The sequence below is a fragment of the Citrus sinensis genome, chromosome 2 (genome assembly GCF_022201045.2).
Source record: "Citrus sinensis cultivar Valencia sweet orange chromosome 2, DVS_A1.0, whole genome shotgun sequence".
In the NCBI taxonomy this organism is placed as follows: domain Eukaryota; kingdom Viridiplantae; phylum Streptophyta; class Magnoliopsida; order Sapindales; family Rutaceae; genus Citrus; species Citrus sinensis.
This window is the reverse complement of record NC_068557.1, coordinates 17,257,039-17,279,901: the sequence shown is the minus strand read 5'-3', so window position 1 is coordinate 17,279,901 and position 22,863 is coordinate 17,257,039. Positions and strand designations below refer to the sequence as shown.

General features: G+C 50.4%; 2 protein-coding genes across 7 annotated transcripts in view; one reads left to right on the top strand and one right to left on the bottom strand.

Annotated features, from left to right (window-relative positions):
* Window positions 1-22,863, top strand: part of LOC127899783 (probable voltage-gated potassium channel subunit beta) — a 76,673-nt gene that overhangs the window by 31,266 nt on the left and 22,544 nt on the right. The gene's annotated exons all lie outside the window — the stretch shown is intronic.
* Window positions 1-22,863, bottom strand: part of LOC107175808 (chaperonin CPN60-2, mitochondrial-like) — a 78,794-nt gene that overhangs the window by 46,424 nt on the left and 9,507 nt on the right. The gene's annotated exons all lie outside the window — the stretch shown is intronic.

The following is a 22,863-nucleotide window of genomic DNA, read 5'->3' as shown; positions in this document are numbered from 1 at the left end:
GGCGAGACCAGAAGCCAAGCGTGCCAGGATCTGCTCGACCGCGCGAAGGCGAGCAGAATCCCAAGCATTGAAGAATTTTCTAAGGCATGCAAAGGCTCATCAAGTCTCAAAGCCTGTTTATGGCGAGACCAGATGCCAAGCGTGCCAGAATCTGCTCGACCGCGCGAAGGCGAGCAGAATCCCAAGCATTGAAGAATTTTCTAAGGCATGCAATGGCTCATCAAGTTTCAAAGCCTGTTTATGGCGACACCAGATGCCAAGCGTGCCAGGATCTGCTCGACCGCGCGAGGGCGAGCAGAATCCCAAGCATTGAAGAATTTTCTACGTCATGCAAAGGCTCACAAAGTCTCAAAGCCTGTTTATGGCGAGACCAGAAGCCAAGCGTGCCAGGATCTGCTCGACCGCACGAAGGCGAGCAGAATCCCAAGCATTGAAGAATTTTCTAAGGCATGCAAAGGCTCATCAAGTCTCAAAGCCTGTTTATGGCGAGACCAGATGCCAAGCGTGCCAGAATCTGCTCGACCGCGCGAAGGCGAGCAGAATCCCAAGCATTGAAGAATTTTCTAAGGCATGCAAAGGCTCACGAAGTCTCAAAGCCTGTTTATGGCGAGACCAGAAGCCAAGCGTGCCAGGATCTGCTCGACCGCGCGAAGGCGAGCAGAATCCCAAGCATTGAAGAATTTTCTAAGGCATGCAAAGGCTCATCAAGTCTCAAAGCCTGTTTATGGCGAGACCAGATGCCAAGCGTGCCAGGATCTGCTCGACCGCGCGAAGGCGAGCAGAATCCCAAGCATTGAAGAATTTTCTAAGGCATGCAAAGGCTCAACAAGTCTCAAAGCCTGTTTATGGCGAGACCAGAAGCCAAGCGTGCCAGGATCTGCTCGACCGCGCGAAGGCGAGCAGAATCCCAAGCATTGAAGAATTTTCTAAGGCATGCAAAGGCTCATCAAGTCTCAAAGCCTGTTTATGGCGAGACCAGATGCCAAGCGTGCCAGGATCTGCTCGACCGCGCGAAGGCGAGCAGAATCCCAAGCATTGAAGAATTTTCTAAGGCATGCAAAGGCTCATCAAGTCTCAAAGCCTGTTTATGGCGAGACCAGATGCCAAGCGTGCCAGAATCTGCTCGACCGCGCGAAGGCGAGCAGAATCCCAAGCATTGAAGAATTTTCTAAGGCATGCAAAGGCTCATCAAGTCTCAAAGCCTGTTTATGGCGAGACCAGAAGCCAAGCGTGCCAGGATCTGCTCGACCGCGCGAAGGCGAGCAGAATCCCAAGCATTGAAGAATTTTCTAAGGCATGCAAAGGCTCATCAAGTCTCAAAGCCTGTTTATGGCGAGACCAGATGCCAAGCGTGCCAGAATCTGCTCGACCGCGCGAAGGCGAGCAGAATCCCAAGCATTGAAGAATTTTCTAAGGCATGCAAAGGCTCACGAAGTCTCAAAGCCTGTTTATGGCGAGACCAGAAGCCAAGCGTGCCAGGATCTGCTCGACCGCGCGAAGGCGAGCAGAATCCCAAGCATTGAAGAATTTTCTAAGGCATGCAAAGGCTCATCAAGTCTCAAAGCCTGTTTATGGCGAGACCAGATGCCAAGCGTGCCAGAATCTGCTCGACCGCGCGAAGGCGAGCAGAATCCCAAGCATTGAAGAATTTTCTAAGGCATGCAAAGGCTCACGAAGTCTCAAAGCCTGTTTATGGCGAGACCAGAAGCCAAGCGTGCCAGGATCTGCTCGACCGCGCGAAGGCGAGCAGAATCCCAAGCATTGAAGAATTTTCTAAGGCATGCAAAGGCTCATCAAGTCTCAAAGCCTGTTTATGGCGAGACCAGATGCCAAGCGTGCCAGAATCTGCTCGACCGCGCGAAGGCGAGCAGAATCCCAAGCATTGAAGAATTTTCTAAGGCATGCAAAGGCTCACGAAGTCTCAAAGCCTGTTTATGGCGAGACCAGAAGCCAAGCGTGCCAGGATCTGCTCGACCGCGCGAAGGCGAGCAGAATCCCAAGCATTGAAGAATTTTCTAAGGCATGCAAAGGCTCATCAAGTCTCAAAGCCTGTTTATGGCGAGACCAGATGCCAAGCGTGCCAGGATCTGCTCGACCGCGCGAAGGCGAGCAGAATCCCAAGCATTGAAGAATTTTCTAAGGCATGCAAAGGCTCATCAAGTCTCAAAGCCTGTTTATGGCGAGACCAGAAGCCAAGCGTGCCAGGATCTGCTCGACCGCGCGAAGGCGAGCAGAATCCCAAGCATTGAAGAATTTTCTAAGGCATGCAAAGGCTCATCAAGTCTCAAAGCCTGTTTATGGCGAGACCAGATGCCAAGCGTGCCAGGATCTGCTCGACCGCGCGAAGGCGAGCAGAATCCCAAGCATTGAAGAATTTTCTAAGGCATGCAAAGGCTCATCAAGTCTCAAAGCCTGTTTATGGCGAGACCAGATGCCAAGCGTGCCAGAATCTGCACGACCGCGCGAAGGCGAGCAGAATCCCAAGCATTGAAGAATTTTCTAAGGCATGCAAAGGCTCACTAAGTCTCAACGCCTGTTTATGGCGAGACCAGAAGCCAAGCGTGCCAGGATCTGCTCGACCGCGCGAAGGCGAGCAGAATCCCAAGCATTGAAGAATTTTCTAAGGCATGCAAAGGCTCATCAAGTCTCAAAGCCTGTTTATGGCGAGACCAGAAGCCAAGCGTGCCAGAATCTGCTCGACCGCGCGAAGGCGAGCAGAATCCCAAGCATTGAAGAATTTTCTAAGGCATGCAAAGGCTCATCAAGTTTCAAAGCCTGTTTATGGCGACACCAGATGCCAAGCGTGCCAGGATCTGCTCGACCGCGCGAAGGCGAGCAGAATCCCAAGCATTGAAGAATTTTCTAAGGCATGCAAAGGCTCACGAAGTCTCAAAGCCTGTTTATGGCGAGACCAGAAGCCAAGCGTGCCAGGATCTGCTCGACCGCGCGAAGGCGAGCAGAATCCCAAGCATTGAAGAATTTTCTAAGGCATGCAAAGGCTCATCAAGTCTCAAAGCCTGTTTATGGCGAGACCAGATGCCAAGCGTGCCAGGATCTGCTCGACCGCGCGAAGGCGAGCAGAATCCCAAGCATTGAAGAATTTTCTACGTCATGCAAAGGCTCACAACGTCTCAAAGCCTGTTTATGGCGAGACCAGATGCCAAGCTTGCCAGGATCTGCTCGACCGCACGAACGCGAGCAGAATCCCAAGTATTGAAGAATTTTCTAAGGCATGCAAAGGCTCATCAAGTCTCAAAGCCTGTTTATGGCGAGACCAGAAGCCAAGCGTGCCAGGATCCGCTCGACCGCGCGAAGGCGAGCAGAATCCCAAGCATTGAAGAATTTTCTAAGGCATGCAAAGGCTCATCAAGTCTCAAAGCCTGTTTATGGCGAGACCAGATGCCAAGCGTGCCAGGATCTGCTCGACCGCGCGAAGGCGAGCAGAATCCCAAGCATTGAAGAATTTTCTAAGGCATGCAAAGGCTCATCAAGTCTCAAAGCCTGTTTATGGCGAGACCAGATGCCAAGCGTGCCAGGATCTGCTCGACCGCGCGAAGGCGAGCAGAATCCCAAGCATTGAAGAATTTTCTAAGGCATGCAAAGGCTCATCAAGTCTCAAAGCCTGTTTATGGCGAGACCAGATGCCAAGCGTGCCAGGATCTGCTCGACCGCGCGAAGGCGAGCAGAATCCCAAGCATTGAAGAATTTTCTAAGGCATGCAAAGGCTCATCAAGTCTCAAAGCCTGTTTATGGCGAGACCAGAAGCCAAGCGTGCCAGGATCTGCTCGACCGCGCGAAGGCGAGCAGAATCCCAAGCATTGAAGAATTTTCTAAGGCATGCAAAGGCTCATCAAGTCTCAAAGCCTGTTTATGGCGAGACCAGATGCCAAGCGTGCCAGGATCTGCTCGACCGCGCGAAGGCGAGCAGAATCCCAAGCATTGAAGAATTTTCTAAGGCATGCAAAGGCTCATCAAGTCTCAAAGCCTGTTTATGGCGAGACCAGATGCCAAGCGTGCCAGGATCTGCTCGACCGCGCGAAGGCGAGCAGAATCCCAAGCATTGAAGAATTTTCTAAGGCATGCAAAGGCTCATCAAGTCTCAAAGCCTGTTTATGGCGAGACCAGAAGCCAAGCGTGCCAGGATCTGCTCGACCGCGCGAAGGCGAGCAGAATCCCAAGCATTGAAGAATTTTCTAAGGCATGCAAAGGCTCATCAAGTCTCAAAGCCTGTTTATGGCGAGACCAGATGCCAAGCGTGCCAGGATCTGCTCGACCGCGCGAAGGCGAGCAGAATCCCAAGCATTGAAGAATTTTCTAAGGCATGCAAAGGCTCATCAAGTTTCAAAGCCTGTTTATGGCGAGACCAGATGCCAAGCGTGCCAGGATCTGCTCGACCCTGCGAAGGCGAGCAGAATCCCAAGCATTGAAGAATTTTCTAAGGCATGCAAAGGCTCATCAAGTCTCAAAGCCTGTTTATGGCGAGACCAGATGCCAAGCGTGCCAGGATCTGCTCGACCGCGCGAAGGCGAGCAGAATCCCAAGCATTGAAGAATTTTCTAAGGCATGCAAAGGCTCATCAAGTCTCAAAGCCTGTTTATGGCGAGACCAGATGCCAAGCGTGCCAGGATCTGCTCGACCGCGCGAAGGCGAGCAGAATCCCAAGCATTGAAGAATTTTCTAAGGCATGCAAAGGCTCATCAAGTCTCAAAGCCTGTTTATGGCGAGACCAGATGCCAAGCGTGCCAGGATCTGCTCGACCGCGCGAAGGCGAGCAGAATCCCAAGCATTGAAGAATTTTCTAAGGCATGCAAAGGCTCATCAAGTCTCAAAGCCTGTTTATGGCGAGACCAGATGCCAAGCGTGCCAGGATCTGCTCGACCGCGCGAAGGCGAGCAGAATCCCAAGCATTGAAGAATTTTCTAAGGCATGCAAAGGCTCACTAAGTCTCAAAGCCTGTTTATGGCGAGACCAGAAGCCAAGCGTGCCAGGATCTGCTCGACCGCGCGAAGGCGAGCAGAATCCCAAGCATTGAAGAATTTTCTAAGGCATGCAAAGGCTCATCAAGTCTCAAAGCCTGTTTATGGCGAGACCAGATGCCAAGCGTGCCAGGATCTGCTCGACCGCGCGAAGGCGAGCAGAATCCCAAGCATTGAAGAATTTTCTAAGGCATGCAAAGGCTCATCAAGTCTCAAAGCCTGTTTATGGCGAGACCAGATGCCAAGCGTGCCAGGATCTGCTCGACCGCGCGAAGGCGAGCAGAATCCCAAGCATTGAAGAATTTTCTAAGGCATGCAAAGGCTCATCAAGTCTCAAAGCCTGTTTATGGCGAGACCAGATGCCAAGCGTGCCAGGATCTGCTCGACCGCGCGAAGGCGAGCAGAATCCCAAGCATTGAAGAATTTTCTAAGGCATGCAAAGGCTCATCAAGTCTCAAAGCCTGTTTATGGCGAGACCAGATGCCAAGCGTGCCAGGATCTGCTCGACCGCGCGAAGGCGAGCAGAATCCCAAGCATTGAAGAATTTTCTAAGGCATGCAAAGGCTCATCAAGTCTCAAAGCCTGTTTATGGCGAGACCAGAAGCCAAGCGTGCCAGGATCTGCTCGACCGCGCGAAGGCGAGCAGAATCCCAAGCATTGAAGAATTTTCTAAGGCATGCAAAGGCTCACGAAGTCTCAAAGCCTGTTTATGGCGAGACCAGAAGCCAAGCGTGCCAGGATCTGCTCGACCGCGCGAAGGCGAGCAGAATCCCAAGCATTGAAGAATTTTCTAAGGCATGCAAAGGCTCATCAAGTTTCAAAGCCTGTTTCTGGCTAGACCAGATGCCAAGCGTGGCAGAATCTGCTCGACCGCGCGAAGGCGAGCAGAATCCCAAGCATTGAAGAATTTTCTAAGACATGCAAATGCTCACCAAGTCTCAAAGCCTGTTTATGGCGAGACCAGATGCCAAGCGTGCCAGAATATGCTCGACCGCGCGAAGGCGAGCAGAATCCCAAGCATTGAAGAATTTTCTAAGGCATGCAAAGGCTCATCAAGTTTCAAAGCCTGTTTATGGCGAGACCAGATGCCAAGTGTGTCAGGATCTGCTCGACCGTGCGAAGGCGAGCAGAATCCCAAGCATTGAAGAATTTTCTAAGGCATGCAATGGCTTATCAAGTCTCAAAGCCTGTTTATGGCAAGACCACATGCCAAGGGTGCCAGAATCTGCTCGACCGCGCGAAGGCGAGCAGAATCCCAAGCATTGAAGAATTTTCTAAGGCATGCAAAGGCTCACGAAGTCTCAAAGCCTGTTTATGGCGAGACCAGAAGCCAAGCGTGCCAGGATCTGCTCGACCGCGCGAAGGCGAGCAGAATCCCAAGTATTGAAGAATTTTCTAAGGCATGCAAAGGCTCATCAAGTTTCAAAGCCTGTTTATGACGAGACCAGATGCCAAGCGTGCCAGGATCTGCTCGACAGTGCGAAGGCGAGCAGAATCCCAAGCATTGAAGAATTTTCTAAGGCATGCAAAGGCTCATCAAGTCTCAAAGCCTGTTTATGGCGAGACCAGATGCCAAGCGTGCCAGAATCTACTCGACCGCGCGAAGGCGAGCAGAATCCCAAGCATTGAAGAATTTTCTAAGGCATGCAAAGGCTCACAAAGTCTCAAAGCCTGTTTATGGCGAGACCAGAAGCCATGCGTGCCAGGATCTGCTCGACCGCGCGAAGTTGAGCAGAATCCCAAGTATTGAAGAATTATCTAAGGCATGCAAAGGCTCATCAAGTTTCAAAGCCTGTTTATGGCGAGACCAGAAGCCAAGCGTGCCAGGATCTGCTCGACCCTGCGAAGGCGAGCAGAATCCCAAGCATTGAAGAATTTTCTAAGGCATGCAATGGCTTATCAAGTCTCAAAGCCTGTTTATGGCGAGACCAGATGCCAAGCGTGCCAGGATCTGCTCGACCGCGCGAAGGCGAGCAGAATCCCAAGCATTGAAGAATTTTCTAAGGCATGCAATGGCTTATCAAGTCTCAAAGCCTGTTTATGGCGAGACCAGATGCCAAGCGTGCCAGGATCTGCTCGACAGTGCGAAGGCGAGCAGAATCCCAAGCATTGAAGAATTTTCTAAGGCATGCAAAGCCTCATCAAGTCTCAAAGCCTGTTTATGGCTAGACCAGATGCCAAGCGTGCCAGAATCTGCTCGACCGCGCGAAGGCGAGCAGAATCCCAAGCATTGAAGAATTTTCTAAGGCATGCAAAGGCTCATCAAGTCTCAAAGCCTGTTTATGGCGAGACCAGAAGCCAAGCGTGCCAGAATCTGCTCGACCGCGCGAAGGCGAGCAGAATCCCAAGCATTGAAGAATTTTCTAAGGCATGCAAAGGCTCACGAAGTCTCAAAGCCTGTTTATGGCGAGACCAGAAGCCAAGCGTGCCAGGATCTGCTCGACCGTGCGAAGGCGAGCAGAATCCCAAGCATTGAAGAATTTTCTAAGGCATGCAAAGGCTCATCAAGTCTCAAAGCCTGTTTATGGCGAGACCAGATGCCAAGCGTGCCAGGATCTGCTCGACCGTGCGAAGGCGAGCAGAATCCCAAGCATTGAAGAATTTTCTAAGGCATGCAAAGGCTCATCAAGTCTCAAAGCCTGTTTATGGCAAGACTAGATGCCAAGGGTGCCAGAATCTGCTCGACCGCGGGAAGGCGAGCAGAATCCCAAGCATTGAAGAATTTTCTAAGGCATGCAAAGGCACGTCAAGTCTCAAAGCCTGTTTATGGCGAGACCAGATGCCAAACGTGCCAGGATCTGCTCGACCGCGCGAAGTTGAGCAGAATCCCAAGTATTGAAGAATTTTCTAAGGCATGCAAAGGCTCATCAAGTCTCAAAGCCTGTTTATGGCGAGACCAGATGCCAAGCGTGCCAGAATCTGCTCGACCGCGCGAAGGCGAGCAGAATCCTAAGCATTGAAGAATTTTCTAAGGCATGCAAAAGCTCACGATGTCTCAAAGCCTGTTTATCGCGAGACCAGAAGCCAAGCGTGCCAGGATCTGCTCGACCGCGCGAAGTTGAGCAGAATCCCAAGTATTGAAGAATTTTCTAAGGCATGCAAAGGCTCTTTAAGTTTCAAAGCCTGTTTATGGCGAGACCAGATGCCAAGCGAGCCAGGATCTGCTCGACCGTGCGAAGGCGAGCAGAATCCCAAGCATTGAAGAATTTTCTAAGGCATGCAAAGGCTGATAAACTGTCAAAGCCTATTTATGGCGAGACCAGATGCCAAGGCTGCCAGAATCTGCTCGACCGCGCGAAGGCGAGCAGAATCCCAAGCATTGAAGAATTTTCTAAGGAATGGCAAAGGCTCATCAAGTCTCAAAGCCTGTTTATGGCGAGACCAGATGCCAAGCGTGCCAGAATCTGCTCGACCGCGCGAAGGCGAGCAGAATCCCAAGCATTGAAGAATTTTCTAAGGCATGCAAAGGCTCATCAAGTCTCAAAGCCTGTTTATGGCGAGACCAGATGCCAAGCGTGCCAGGATCTGCTCGACCGTGCGAAGGCGAGCAGAATCCCAAGCATTGAAGAATTTTCTAAGGCATGCAAAGGCTCATCAAGTCTCAAAGCCTGTTTATGGCGAGACCAGATGCCAAGCGTGCCAGAATCTGCTCGACCGCGCGAAGGCGAGCAGAATCCCAAGCATTGAAGAATTTTCTAAGGCATGCAAAGGCTCATCAAGTTTCAAAGCCTGTTTATGGCGAGACCAGATGCCAAGCGTGCCAGGATCTGCTCGACCGTGCGAAGGCGAGCAGAATCCCAAGCATTGAAGAATTTTCTAAGGCATGCAAAGGCTCATAAACTGTCAAAGCCTATTTATGGCAAGACCAGATGCCAAGGGTGCCAGAATCTACTCGACCGCGCGAAGGCGAGCAGAATCCCAAGCATTGAAGAATTTTCTAAGGAATGGAAAGGCTCATCAAGTCTCAAAGCCTGTTTATGGCGAGACCAGATGCCAAGCGTGCCAGAATCTGCTCGACCGCGCGAAGGCGAGCAGAATCCCAAGCATTGAAGAATTTTCTAAGGCATGCAAAGGCTCACGAAGTCTCAAAGCCTGTTTATGGCGAGACCAGAAGCCAAGCGTGCCAGGATCTGCTCGACCGCGCGAAGTTGAGCAGAATCCCAAGTATTGAAGAATTTTCTAAGGCATGCAAAGGCTCATCAAGTTTCAAAGCCTGTTTATGGCGAGACCAGAAGCCAAGCGTGCCAGGATCTGCTCGACCGCGCGAAGTTGAGCAGAATCCCAAGTATTGAAGAATTTTCTAAGGCATGCAAAGGCTCATTAAGTTTCAAACCTGTTTATGGCGAGACCAGATGCCAAGCGAGCCAGGATCTGCTCGACCGTGCGAAGGCGAGCAGAATCCCAAGCATTGAAGAATTTTCTAAGGCATGCAAAGGGTCATAAACTGTCAAAGCCTATTTATGGCAAGACCAGATGCCAAGGGTGCCAGAATCTGCTCGACCGCGCGAAGGCGAGCAGAATCCCAAGCATTGCAGAATTTTCTAAGGCATGCAATGGCTTATCAAGTCTCAAAGCCGGTTTATGGCAAGACCAGATGCCAAGGGTGCCAGAATCTACTCGACCGAGCGAAGGCGAGCAGAATCCCAAACATTGAAGAATTTTCTAAGGCATGCAAAGGCTCATCAAGTCTCAAAGCCTGTTTATGGCAAGACTAGAGGCCAAGGGTGCCAGAATCTGCTCGACCGTGCGAAGGCAAGCAGAATCCCAAGCATTGAAGAATTTTCTAAGGAATGCAAAGGCTCATCAAGTCTCAAAGCCTGTTTATGGCGAGACCAGAAGCCAAGCGTGCCAGAATCTGCTCGACCGCGCGAAGGCGAGCAGAATCCCAAGCATTGAAGAATTTTCTAAGGCATGCAAAGGCTCACGAAGTCTCAAAGCCTGTTTATGGCGAGACCAGAAGCCAAGGGTGCCAGAATCTGCTCGACCGTGCGAAGGCGAGCAGAATCCCAAGCATTGAAGAATTTTCTAAGGCATGCAAAGGCTCATCAAGTCTCAAAACCTGTTTATGGCGAGACCAGATGTCAAGCGTGCCAGGATCTGCTCGACTGTGCGAAGGCGAGCAGAATCCCAAGCATTGAAGAATTTTCTAAGGCATGCAATGGCTTATCAAGTCTCAAAGCCTGTTTATGGCAAGACTAGATGCCAAGGGTGCCAGAATCTGCTCGACCGCGCGAAGGCGAGCAGAATCCCAAGCATTGAAGAATTTTCTAAGGCATGCAAAGGCACGTCAAGTCTCAAAGCCTGTTTATGGCGAGACCAGATGCCAAACGTGCCAGGATCTGCTCGACCGCGCGAAGTTGAGCAGAATCCCAAGTATTGAAGAATTTTCTAAGGCATGCAAAGGCTCATCAAGTCTCAAAGCCTGTTTATGGCGAGACCAGATGCCAAGCGTGCCAGAATCTGCTCGACCGCGCGAAGGCGAGCAGAATCCTAAGCATTGATGAATTTTCTAAGGCATGCAAAAGCTCACGATGTCTCAAAGCCTGTTTATCGCGAGACCAGAAGCCAAGCGTGCCAGGATCTGCTCGACCGCGCGAAGTTGAGCAGAATCCCAAGTATTGAAGAATTTTCTAAGGCATGCAAAGGCTCTTTAAGTTTCAAAGCCTGTTTATGGCGAGACCAGATGCCAAGCGAGCCAGGATCTGCTCGACCGTGCGAAGGCGAGCAGAATCCCAAGCATTGAAGAATTTTCTAAGGCATGCAAAGGCTGATAAACTGTCAAAGCCTATTTATGGCAAGACCAGATGCCAAGGGTGCCAGAATCTGCTCGACCGCGCGAAGGCGAGCAGAATCCCAAGCATTGAAGAATTTTCTAAGGAATGGAAAGGCTCATCAAGTCTCAAAGCCTGTTTATGGCGAGACCAGATGCCAAGCGTGCCAGAATCTGCTCGACCGCGCGAAGGCGAGCAGAATCCCAAGCATTGAAGAATTTTCTAAGGAATGGAAAGGCTCATCAAGTCTCAAAGCCTGTTTATGGCGAGACCAGATGCCAAGCGAGCCAGGATCTGCTCGACCGTGCGAAGGCAAGCAGAATCCCAAGCATTGAAGAATTTTCTAAGGAATGGAAAGGCTCATCAAGTCTCAAAGCCTGTTTATGGCGAGACCAGATGCCAAGCGTGCCAGAATCTGCTCGACCGCGCGAAGGCGAGCAGAATCCCAAGCATTGAAGAATTTTCTAAGGCATGCAAAGGCTCATCAAGTTTCAAAGCCTGTTTATGGCGAGACCAGATGCCAAGCGTGCCAGGATCTACTCGACCGTGCGAAGGCGAGCAGAATCCCAAGCATTGAAGAATTTTCTAAGGCATGCAAAGGCTCATAAACTGTCAAAGCCTATTTATGGCAAGACCAGATGCCAAGGGTGCCAGAATCTACTCGACCGCGCGAAGGCGAGCAGAATCCCAAGCATTGAAGAATTTTCTAAGGAATGGAAAGGCTCATCAAGTCTCAAAGCCTGTTTATGGCGAGACCAGATGCCAAGCGTGCCAGAATCTGCTCGACCGCGCGAAGGCGAGCAGAATCCCAAGCATTGAAGAATTTTCTAAGGCATGCAAAGGCTCACGAAGTCTCAAAGCCTGTTTATGGCGAGACCAGAAGCCAAGCGTGCCAGGATCTGCTCGACCGCGGGAAGTTGAGCAGACTCCCAAGTATTGAAGAATTTTCTAAGGCATGCAAAGGCTCATCAAGTTTCAAAGCCTGTTTATGGCGAGACCAGATGCCAAGCGTGCCAGAATCTGCTCGACCGCGTGAAGGCGAGCATAATCCCAAGCATTGATGAATTTTCTAAGGCATGCAAAGCTCACGATGTCTCAAAGCCTGTTTATGGCGAGACCAGAAGCCAAGCGTGCCAGGATCTGCTCGACCGCGCGAAGGCGAGCAGAATCCCAAGCATTGAAGAATTTTCTAAGGCATGCAAAGGCTCATCAAGTCTCAAAACCTGTTTATGGCGAGACCAGATGTCAAGCGTGCCAGGATCTGCTCGACTGTGCGAAGGCGAGCAGAATCCCAAGCATTGAAGAATTTTCTAAGGCATGCAATGGCTTATCAAGTCTCAAAGCCTGTTTATGGCAAGACTAGATGCCAAGGGTGCCAGAATCTGCTCGACCGCGGGAAGGCGAGCAGAATCCCAAGCATTGAAGAATTTTCTAAGGCATGCAAAGGCACGTCAAGTCTCAAAGCCTGTTTATGGCGAGACCAGATGCCAAACGTGCCAGGATCTGCTCGACCGCGCGAAGTTGAGCAGAATCCCAAGTATTGAAGAATTTTCTAAGGCATGCAAAGGCTCATTCAGTTTCAAAGCCTGTTTATGGTGAGACCAGATGCCAAGCGTGCCAGGATCTGCTCGACCGTGCGACGGCGAACAGACTCCCAAGCATGGAAGAATTTTCTAAGGAATGCAAAGGCTCATCAAGTCTCAAAGCCTGTTTATGGCAAGACCAGATGCCAAGCGTGCCAGAATCTGCTCGACCGCGCGAAGGCGAGCAGACTCCCAAGCATTGAAGAATTTTCTAAGGCATGCAAAGGCTCACGAAGTCTCAAAGCCTGTTTATGGCGAGACCAGAAGCCAAGCGTGCAGGGATCTGCTCGACCGCGGGAAGTTGAGCAGACTCCCAAGTATTGAAGAATTTTCTAAGGCATGCAAAGGCTCATCAAGTTTCAAAGCCTGTTTATGGCGAGACCAGATGCCAAGCGTGCCAGGATCTGCTCGACTGTGCGAAGGCGAGCAGAATCCCAAGCATTGAAGAATTTTCTAAGGCATGCAATGGCTTATCAAGTCTCAAAGCCTGTTTATGGCAAGACTAGATGCCAAGGGTGCCAGAATCTGCTCGACCGCGCGAAGGCAAGCAGAATCCCAAGCATTGAAGAATTTTCTAAGGCATGCAAAGGCTCACTCAATCTCAAAGCCTGATTATGGCGAGACCAGAAGCGAAACGTGCCAGGATCAGCTTGACCGCGCGAAGGCTAGCAGAAACCCAAGTATTGAAGAATTTTCTAAGGCATGCAAAGGCTCATCAAGTTTCAAAGCCTGTTTATGGCGAGACCAGATGCCAAGCGTGCCAAGATCTGCTCGACCACGCGAAGGCGAACAGAATCCCAAGTATTGAAGAATTTTCTAAGGCATGCAAAGGCTCATCAAGTTTCAAAGCCTGTTTATGGCGAGACCAGATGCCAAGCGTGCCAGGATCTGCTCGACCGTGCGAAGTCGAGCAGAATCCCAAGCATTGAAGAATTTTCTATGGCATGCGAAGGCTCATAAACTGTCAAAGCCTGTTTATGGCAAGACCAGATGCCAAGGGTGCCAGAATCTGCTCGACCGAGCGAAGGCGAGCAGAATCCCAAGCATTGAAGAATTTTCTAAGGCATGCAAAGGCTCACGAAGTCTCAAAGCCTGTTTATGGCGCGACCAGAAGCCAAGCGTGCCAGGATCTGCTCGACCGCGCGAAGCCTAGCAGAGTTCCAAGTATTGAAGAATTTCTAATGCATGCAAAGGCTCATCAAGTCTCAAAACCTGTTTATGGCGAAACCAAATGTCAAGCGTGCCAGGATCTGCTCGACCGCGCAAAGGCGAGCAGAATCCCAAGTATTGAAGAATTTTCTACATCATGCAAAGGCTCACAAAGTCTCAAAGCCTGTTTATGGCGAGACCAGAAGCCGAGCGTGCCAGGATCTGCTCGACCGCGCGAAGCCTAGCAAAGTTCCAAGCATTGAAGAATTTTCTAAGGCATGCAATGGCTTATCAAGTCTCAAAGCCTGTTTATGGCAAGACTAGATGCCAAGGGTGCCAGAATCTGCTCGACCGCGCGAAGGCAAGCAGAATCCCAAGCATTGAAGAATTTTCTAAGGCATGCAAAGGCTCACTAAGTCTCAAAGCCTGTTTATGGCGAGAGCAGATGCCAAGCGTTCCAGGATCTGCTCGACCGCGCGAAGGCGAGCAGAATCCCAAGTATTGAAGAATTTTCTAAGGCATGCAAAGGCTCATCAAGTTTCAAAGCCTGTTTATGGCAAGACTAGATGCCAAGGGTGCCAGAATCTGCTCGACCGCGCGAAGGCAAGCAGAATCCCAAGCATTGAAGAATTTTCTAAGGCATGCAAAGGCTCACTAAGTCTCAAAGCCTGTTTATGGCGAGACCAGAAGCCAAGCGTTCCAGGATCTGCTCGACCGCGCGAAGGCGAGCAGAATCCCAAGTATTGAAGAATTTTCTAAGGCATGCAAAGGCTCATCAAGTTTCAAAGCCTGTTTATGGCGAGACCAGATGCCAAGCCTGCCAGGATATGCTCGACCGTGCGAAGGCGAGCAGACTCCCAAGCATTGAAGAATTTTCTAAGGCATGCAAAGGCTCATCAAGTCTCAAAGCCTGTTTATGGCGAGACCAGATGCCAAGCGTGCCAGAATCTGCTCGACCGCGGGAAGGCGAGCAGAATCCCAAGCATTGAAGAATTTTCTAAGGCATGCAAAGGCACATCAAGTCTCAAAGCCTGTTTATGGCGAGACCAGATGCCAAACGTGCCAAGATCTGCTCGACCGCGCGAAGTTGAGCAGAATCCCAAGTATTGAAGAATTTTCTAAGGCATGCAAAGGCTCATTAAGTTTCAAAGCCTGTTTATGGTGAGACCAGATGCCAAGCGTGCCAGGATCTGCTCGACCGTGCGAAGGCGAGCAGACTCCCAAGCATGGAAGAATTTTCTAAGGAATGCAACGGCTCATCAAGTCTCAAAGCCTGTTTATGGCGAGACCAGATGCCAAGCGTGCCAGAATCTGCTCGACCGCGCGAAGGCGAGCAGAATCCCAAGCATTGAAGAATTTTCTAAGGCATGCAAAGGCTCACAAAGTCTCAAAGCCTGTTTATGGCGAGACCAGATGCCAAGCGTGCCAGAATCTGCTCGACCGCGGGAAGGCGAGCAGAATCCCAAGCAATGAAGAATTTTCTAAGGCATGCAAAGGCACATCAAGTCTCAAAGCCTGTTTATGGCGAGACCAGATGCCAAGCGTGCCAGAATCTGCTCGACCGCGCGAAGTTGAGCAGAATCCCAAGTATTGAAGAATTTTCTAAGGCATGCAAAGGCTCATTAAGTTTCAAAGCCTGTTTATGGTGAGACCAGATGCCAAGCGTGCCAGGATCTGCTCGACCGTGCGAAGGCGAGCAGACTCCCAAGCATGGACGAATTTTCTAAGGAATGCAACGGCTCATCAAGTCTCAAAGCCTGTTTATGGCGAGACCAGATGCCAAGCGTGCCAGAATCTGCTCGACCGCGCGAAGGCGAGCAGAATCCCAAGCTTTGAAGAATTTTCTAAGGCATGCAAAGGCTCACAAAGTCTCAAAGCCTGTTTATGGCGAGACCAGAAGCCAAGCGTGCCAGGATCTGCTCGACCGCGGGAAGTTGAGCAAACTCCCAAGTATTGAAGAATTTTCTAAGGCATGCAAAGGCTCATCAAGTTTCAAAGCCTGTTTATGGCGAGACCAGATGCCAAGCGTGCCAGGATCTACTCGACCGCGCGAAGGCGAGCAGAATCCCAAGCATTGAAGAATTTTCTAAGGAATGGAAAGGCTCATCAAGTCTCAAAGCCTGTTTATGGCGAGACCAGATGCCAAGCGTGCCAGAATCTGCTCGACCGCGCGAAGGCGAGCAGAATCCCAAGCATTGAAGAATTTTCTAAGGCATGCAAAGGCTCACGAAGTCTCAAAGCCTGTTTATGGCGAGACCAGAAGCCAAGCGTGCCAGGATCTGCTCGACCGCGGGAAGTTGAGCAGACTCCCAAGTATTGAAGAATTTTCTAAGGCATGCAAAGGCTCATCAAGTTTCAAAGCCTGTTTATGGCGAGACCAGATGCCAAGCGTGCCAGAATCTGCTCGACCGCGTGAAGGCGAGCATAATCCCAAGCATTGATGAATTTTCTAAGGCATGCAAAAGCTCACGATGTCTCAAAGCCTGTTTATGGCGAGACCAGAAGCCAAGCGTGCCAGGATCTGCTCGACCGCGCGAAGGCGAGCAGAATCCCAAGCATTGAAGAATTTTCTAAGGCATGCAAAGGCTCATCAAGTCTCAAAACCTGTTTATGGCGAGACCAGATGTCAAGCGTGCCAGGATCTGCTCGACTGTGCGAAGGCGAGCAGAATCCCAAGCATTGAAGAATTTTCTAAGGCATGCAATGGCTTATCAAGTCTCAAAGCCTGTTTATGGCAAGACTAGATGCCAAGGGTGCCAGAATCTGCTCGACCGCGGGAAGGCGAGCAGAATCCCAAGCATTGAAGAATTTTCTAAGGCATGCAAAGGCACGTCAAGTCTCAAAGCCTGTTTATGGCGAGACCAGATGCCAAACGTGCCAGGATCTGCTCGACCGCGCGAAGTTGAGCAGAATCCCAAGTATTGAAGAATTTTCTAAGGCATGCAAAGGCTCATTCAGTTTCAAAGCCTGTTTATGGTGAGACCAGATGCCAAGCGTGCCAGGATCTGCTCGACCGTGCGACGGCGAACAGACTCCCAAGCATGGAAGAATTTTCTAAGGAATGCAAAGGCTCATCAAGTCTCAAAGCCTGTTTATGGCAAGACCAGATGCCAAGCGTGCCAGAATCTGCTCGACCGCGCGAAGGCGAGCAGACTCCCAAGCATTGAAGAATTTTCTAAGGCATGCAAAGGCTCACGAAGTCTCAAAGCCTGTTTATGGCGAGACCAGAAGCCAAGCGTGCCAGGATCTGCTCGACCGCGGGAAGTTGAGCAGACTCCCAAGTATTGAAGAATTTTCTAAGGCATGCAAAGGCTCATCAAGTTTCAAAGCCTGTTTATGGCGAGACCAGAAGCCAAGCGTGCCAGGATCTGCTCGACCGTGCGAAGGCGAGCAGAATCCCAAGCATTGAAGAACTTTCTAAGGCATGCAATGGCTTATCAAGTCTCACAGCCTGTTTATGGCAAGACTAGATGCCAAGGGTGCCAGAATCTGCTCGACCGCGCGAAGGCAAGCAGAATCCCAAGCATTGAAGAATTTTCTAAGGCTTGCAAAGGCTCACTAAGTCTCAAAGCCTGATTATGGCGAGACCAGAAGCCAAACGTGCCAGGATCTGCTTGACCGCGCGAAGGCTAGCAGAAACCCAAGTATTGAAGAATTTTCTAAGGCATGCAAAGGCTCATCAAGTTTCAAAGCCTGTTTATGGCGAGACCAGATGCCAAGCGTGCCAAGATCTGCTCGACCACGCGAAGGCGAACAGAATCCCAAGTATTGAAGAATTTTCTAAGGCATGCAAAGGCTCATCAAGTTTCAAAGCCTGTTTATTGCGAGACCAGATGCCAAGCGTGCCAGGATCTGCTCGACCGTGCGAAGGCGAGCAGAATCCCAAGCATTGAAGAATTTTCTATGGCATGCAAAGGCTCATAAGCTGTCAAAGCCTGTTTATGGCAAGACCAGATGCCAAGCGTGCCAGAATCTGCTCGACCGAGCGAAGGCGAGCAGAATCCCAAGCATTGAAGAATTTTCTAAGGCATGCAAAGGCTCACTAAGTCTCAAAGCCTGTTTATGGCGAGACTAGAAGCCAAGCGTGCCAGGATCTGCTCGACCGCGCGAAGGCTAGCAGAGTTCCAAGTGTTGAAGAATTTTCTAAGGCATGCAAAGGCTCATTAAGTCTCAAAACCTGTTTATGGCGAAACCAAATGTCAAGCGTGCCAGGATCTGCTCGACCGCGCAAAGGCGAGCAGAATCCCAAGCATTGAAGAATTTTCTAAGTCATGCAAAGGCTCACAAAGTCTCAAAGCCTGTTTATGGCGAGACCAGAAGCCGAGCGTGCCAGGATCTGCTCGACCGCGCGAAGCCTAGCAGAGTTCCAAGCATTGAAGAATTTTCTAAGGCATGCAAAGGCTCACTAAGTCTCAAAGCCTGTTTATGGCGAGAGCAGATGCCAAGCGTTCCAGGATCTGCTCGACCGCGCGAAGGCGAGCAGAATCCCAAGTATTGAAGAATTTTCTAAGGCATGCAAAGGCTCATCAAGTTTCAAAGCCTGTTTATGGCAAGACTAGATGCCAAGGGTGCCAGAATCTGCTCGACCGCGCGAAGGCAAGCAGAATCCCAAGCATTGAAGAATTTTCTAAGGCATGCAAAGGCTCACTAAGTCTCAAAGCCTGTTTATCGCGAGAGCAGAAGCCAAGCGTTCCAGGATCTGCTCGACCGCGCGAAGGCGAGCAGAATCCCAAGTATTGAAGAATTTTCTAAGGCATGCAAAGGCTCATCAAGTTTCAAAGCCTGTTTATGGCGAGACCAGATGCCAAGCCTGCCAGGATATGCTCGACCGTGCGAAGGCGAGCAGACTCCCAAGCATTGAAGAATTTTCTAAGGCATGCAAAGGCTCATCAAGTCTCAAAGCCTGTTTATGGCGAGACCAGATGCCAAGCGTGCCAGAATCTGCTCGACCGCGGGAAGGCGAGCAGAATCCCAAGCATTGAAGAATTTTCTAAGGCATGCAAAGGCACATCAAGTCTCAAAGCCTGTTTATGGCGAGACCAGATGCCAAACGTGCCAAGATCTGCTCGACCGCGCGAAGTTGAGCAGAATCCCAAGTATTGAAGAATTTTCTAAGGCATGCAAAGGCTCATTAAGTTTCAAAGCCTGTTTATGGTGAGACCAGATGCCAAGCGTGCCAGGATCTGCTCGACCGTGCGAAGGCGAGCAGACTCCCAAGCATGGAAGAATTTTCTAAGGAATGCAACGGCTCATCAAGTCTCAAAGCCTGTTTATGGCGAGACCAGATGCCAAGCGTGCCAGAATCTGCTCGACCGCGCGAAGGCGAGCAGAATCCCAAGCTTTGAAGAATTTTCTAAGGCATGCAAAGGCTCACAAAGTCTCAAAGCCTGTTTATGGCGAGACCAGATGCCAAGCGTGCCAGAATCTGCTCGACCGCGGGAAGGCGAGCAGAATCCCAAGCATTGAAGAATTTTCTAAGGCATGCAAAGGCACATCAAGTCTCAAAGCCTGTTTATGGCGAGACCAGATGCCAAACGTGCCAAGATCTGCTCGACCGCGCGAAGTTGAGCAGAATCCCAAGTATTGAAGAATTTTCTAAGGCATGCAAAGGCTCATTAAGTTTCAAAGCCTGTTTATGGTGAGACCAGATGCCAAGCGTGCCAGGATCTGCTCGACCGTGCGAAGGCGAGCAGACTCCCAAGCATGGAAGAATTTTCTAAGGAATGCAACGGCTCATCAAGTCTCAAAGCCTGTTTATGGCGAGACCAGATGCCAAGCGTGCCAGAATCTGCTCGACCGCGCGAAGGCGAGCAGAATCCCAAGCATTGAAGAATTTTCTAAGGCATGCAAAGGCTCACAAAGTCTCAAAGCCTGTTTATGGCGAGACCAGAAGCCAAGCGTGCCAGGATCTGCTCGACCGCGGGAAGTTGAGCAAACTCCCAAGTATTGAAGAATTTTCTAAGGCATGCAAAGGCTCATCAAGTTTCAAAGCCTGTTTATGGCGAGACCCGATGCCAAGCGTGCCAGGATCTACTCGACCGTGCGAAGGCGAGCAGAATCCCAAGCATTGAAGAATTTTCTAAGGAATGGAAAGGCTCATCAAGTCTCAAAGCCTGTTTATGGCAAGACTAGATGCCAAGGGTGCCAGAATCTGCTCGACCGCGCGAAGGCAAGCAGAATCCCAAGCATTGAAGAATTTTCTAAGGCATACAAAGCCTCATCAAGTCTCAAAGCCTGTTTATGGCGAGAGCAGAAGCCAAGCGTTCCAGGATCTGCTCGACCGCGCGAAGGCGAGCAGAATCCCAATTATTGAAGAATTTTCTAAGGCATGCAAAGGCTCATCAAGTTTGAAAGCCTGTTTATGGCGAGACCAGATGCCAAGCGTGCCAGGATATGCTCGACCGTGTGAAGGCGAGCAGACTCCCAAGCATTGAAGAATTTTCTAAGGCATGCAAAGGCTCATCAAATCTCAAAGCCTGTTTATGGCGAGACCAGATGCCAAGCGTGCCAGAATTTGCTCGACCGCGGGAAGGCGAGCAGAATCCCAAGCATTGAAGAATTTTCTAAGGCATGCAAAGGCACATCAAGTCTCAAAGCCTGTTTATGGCGAGACCAGATGCCAAACGTGCCAGGATCTGCTCGACCGCGCGAAGTTGAGCAGAATCTCAAGTATTGAAGAATTTTCTAAGGCAGGCAAAGGCTCATTAAGTTTCAAAGCCTGTTTATGGTGAGACCAGATGCCAAGCGTGCCAGGATCTGCTCGACCGTGCGAAGGCGAGCAGACTCCCAAGCATGGAAGAATTTTCTAAGGCATGCAAAGGCTCATCAAGTCTCAAAGCCTTTTTATGGCGAGACCAGATGCCAAGCGTGCCAGAATCTGCTCGACCGCGCGAAAGCGAGCAGAATCTGCTCGACCGCGCGAAAGCGAGCAGAATCCCAAGCATTGATGAATTTTCTAAGGCATGCAAAAGCTCAAGATGTCTCAAAGCCTGTTTATGGCGAGACCAGAAGCCAAGCGTGCCAGGATCTGCTCGACCGCGCGAAGTTGAGCAGAATCCCAAGTATTGAAGAATTTTCTAAGGCGTGCAAAGGCTCATTAAGTTTCAAAGCCTGTTTATGGCGAGACCAGATGCCAAGCGAGCCAGGATCTGCTCGACCGTGCGAAGGCGAGCAGAATCCCAAGCATTGAAGAATTTTCTAAGGCATGCAAAGGGTCATAAACTGTCAAAGCCTATTTATGGCAAGACCATATGCCAAGGGTGCCAGAATCTGCTCGACCGCGCGAAGGCGAGCAGAATCCCAAGCATTGAAGAATTTTCTAAGGCATGCAATGGCTTATCAAGTCTCAAAGCCTGTTTATGGCAAGACCAGATGCCAAGGGCGCCAGAATATGCTCGACCGTGCGAAGGCGAGCAGAATCCCAAGCATTGAAGAATTTTCTAAGGAATGCAAAGGCTCATAAAGTATCAAAGCCTGTTTATGGCGAGACCAGAAGCCAAGCGTGCCAGAATCTGCTCGACCGGGCGAAGGCGAGCAGAATCCCAAGCATTGAAGAATTTTCTAAGGCATGCAAAGGCTCACGAAGTCTCAAAGCCTGTTTATGGCGAGACCAGAAGCCAAGGGTGCCAGAATCTGCTCGACCGTGCGAAGGCGAGCAGAATCCCAAGCATTGAAGAATTTTCTAAGGCATGCAAAGGCTCATCAAGTCTCAAAACCTGTTTATGGCGAGACCAGATGTCAAGCGTGCCAGGATCTGCTCGACCGCGCGAAGGCGAGCAGAATCCCAATTATTGAAGAATTTTCTAAGGCATGCAAAGGCTCATCAAGTTTCAAAGCCTGTTTATGGCGAGACCAGATGACAAGCGTGCCAGGATATGCTCGACCGTGTGAAGGCGAGCAGACTCCCAAGCATTGAAGAATTTTCTAAGGCATGCAAAGGCTCATCAAATCTCAAAGCCTGTTTATGGCGAGACCAGATGCCAAGCGTGCCAAAATTTGCTCGACCGCGGGAAGGCGAGCAGAATCCCAAGCATTGAAGAATTTTCTAAGGCATGCAAAGGCACATCAAGTCTCAAAGCCTGTTTATGGCGAGACCAGATGCCAAACGTGCCAGGATCTGCTCGACCGCGCGAAGTTGAGCAGAATCTCAAGTATTGAAGAATTTTCTAAGGCAGGCAAAGGCTCATTAAGTTTCAAAGCCTGTTTATGGTGAGACCAGATGCCAAGCGTGCCAGGATCTGCTCGACCGTGCGAAGGCGAGCAGACTCCCAAGCATGGAAGAATTTTCTAAGGCATGCAAAGGCTCATCAAGTCTCAAAGCCTTTTTATGGCGAGACCAGATGCCAAGCGTGCCAGAATCTGCTCGACCGCGCGAAAGCGAGCAGAATCTGCTCGACCGCGCGAAAGCGAGCAGAATCCCAAGCATTGATGAATTTTCTAAGGCATGCAAAAGCTCAAGATGTCTCAAAGCCTGTTTATGGTGAGACTAGATGCCAAGCGTGCCAGGATCTGCTCGACCGTGCGAAGGCGAGCAGAATCCCAAGCATTGAAGAATTTTCTAAGGCATGCAAAGGGTCATAAACTGTCAAAGCCTATTTATGGCAAGACCATATGCCAAGGGTGCCAGAATCTACTCGACCGCGCGAAGGCGAGCAGAATCCCATTCATTGAAGAATTTTCTAAGGCATGCAATGGCTTATCAAGTCTCAAAGCCTGTTTATGGCAAGACCAGATGCCAAGGGCGCCAGAATATGCTCGACCGTGCGAAGGCGAGCAGAATCCCAAGCATTGAAGAATTTTCTAAGGAATGCAAAGGCTCATCAAGTCTCAAAGCCTGTTTATGGCGAGACCAGAAGCCAAGCGTGCCAGAATCTGCTCGACCGCGCGAAGGCGAGCAGAATCCCAAGCATTGAAGAATTTTCTAAGGCATGCAAAGGCTCACGAAGTCTCAAAGCCTGTTTATGGCGAGACCAGAAGCCAAGCGTGCCAGAATCTGCTCGACCGCGCGAAGGCGAGCAGAATCCCAAGCATTGAAGAATTTTCTAAGGCATGCAAAGGCTCATCAAGTCTCAAAGCCTGTTTATGGCGAGACCAGATGCCAAGCGTGCCAGGATCTGCTCGACCGCGCGAAGGCGAGCAGAATCCCAAGCATTGAAGAATTTTCTACGTCATGCAAAGGCTCACAAAGTCTCAAAGCCTGTTTATGGCGAGACCAGAAGCCAAGCGTGCCAGGATCTGCTCGACTGTGCGAAGGCGAGCAGAATCCCAAGCATTGAAGAATTTTCTACGTCATGCAAAGGCTCACAAAGTCTCAAAGCCTGTTTATGGCGAGACCAGAAGCCAAGCGTGCCAGGATCTGCTCGACCGCGCGAAGGCGAGCAGAAT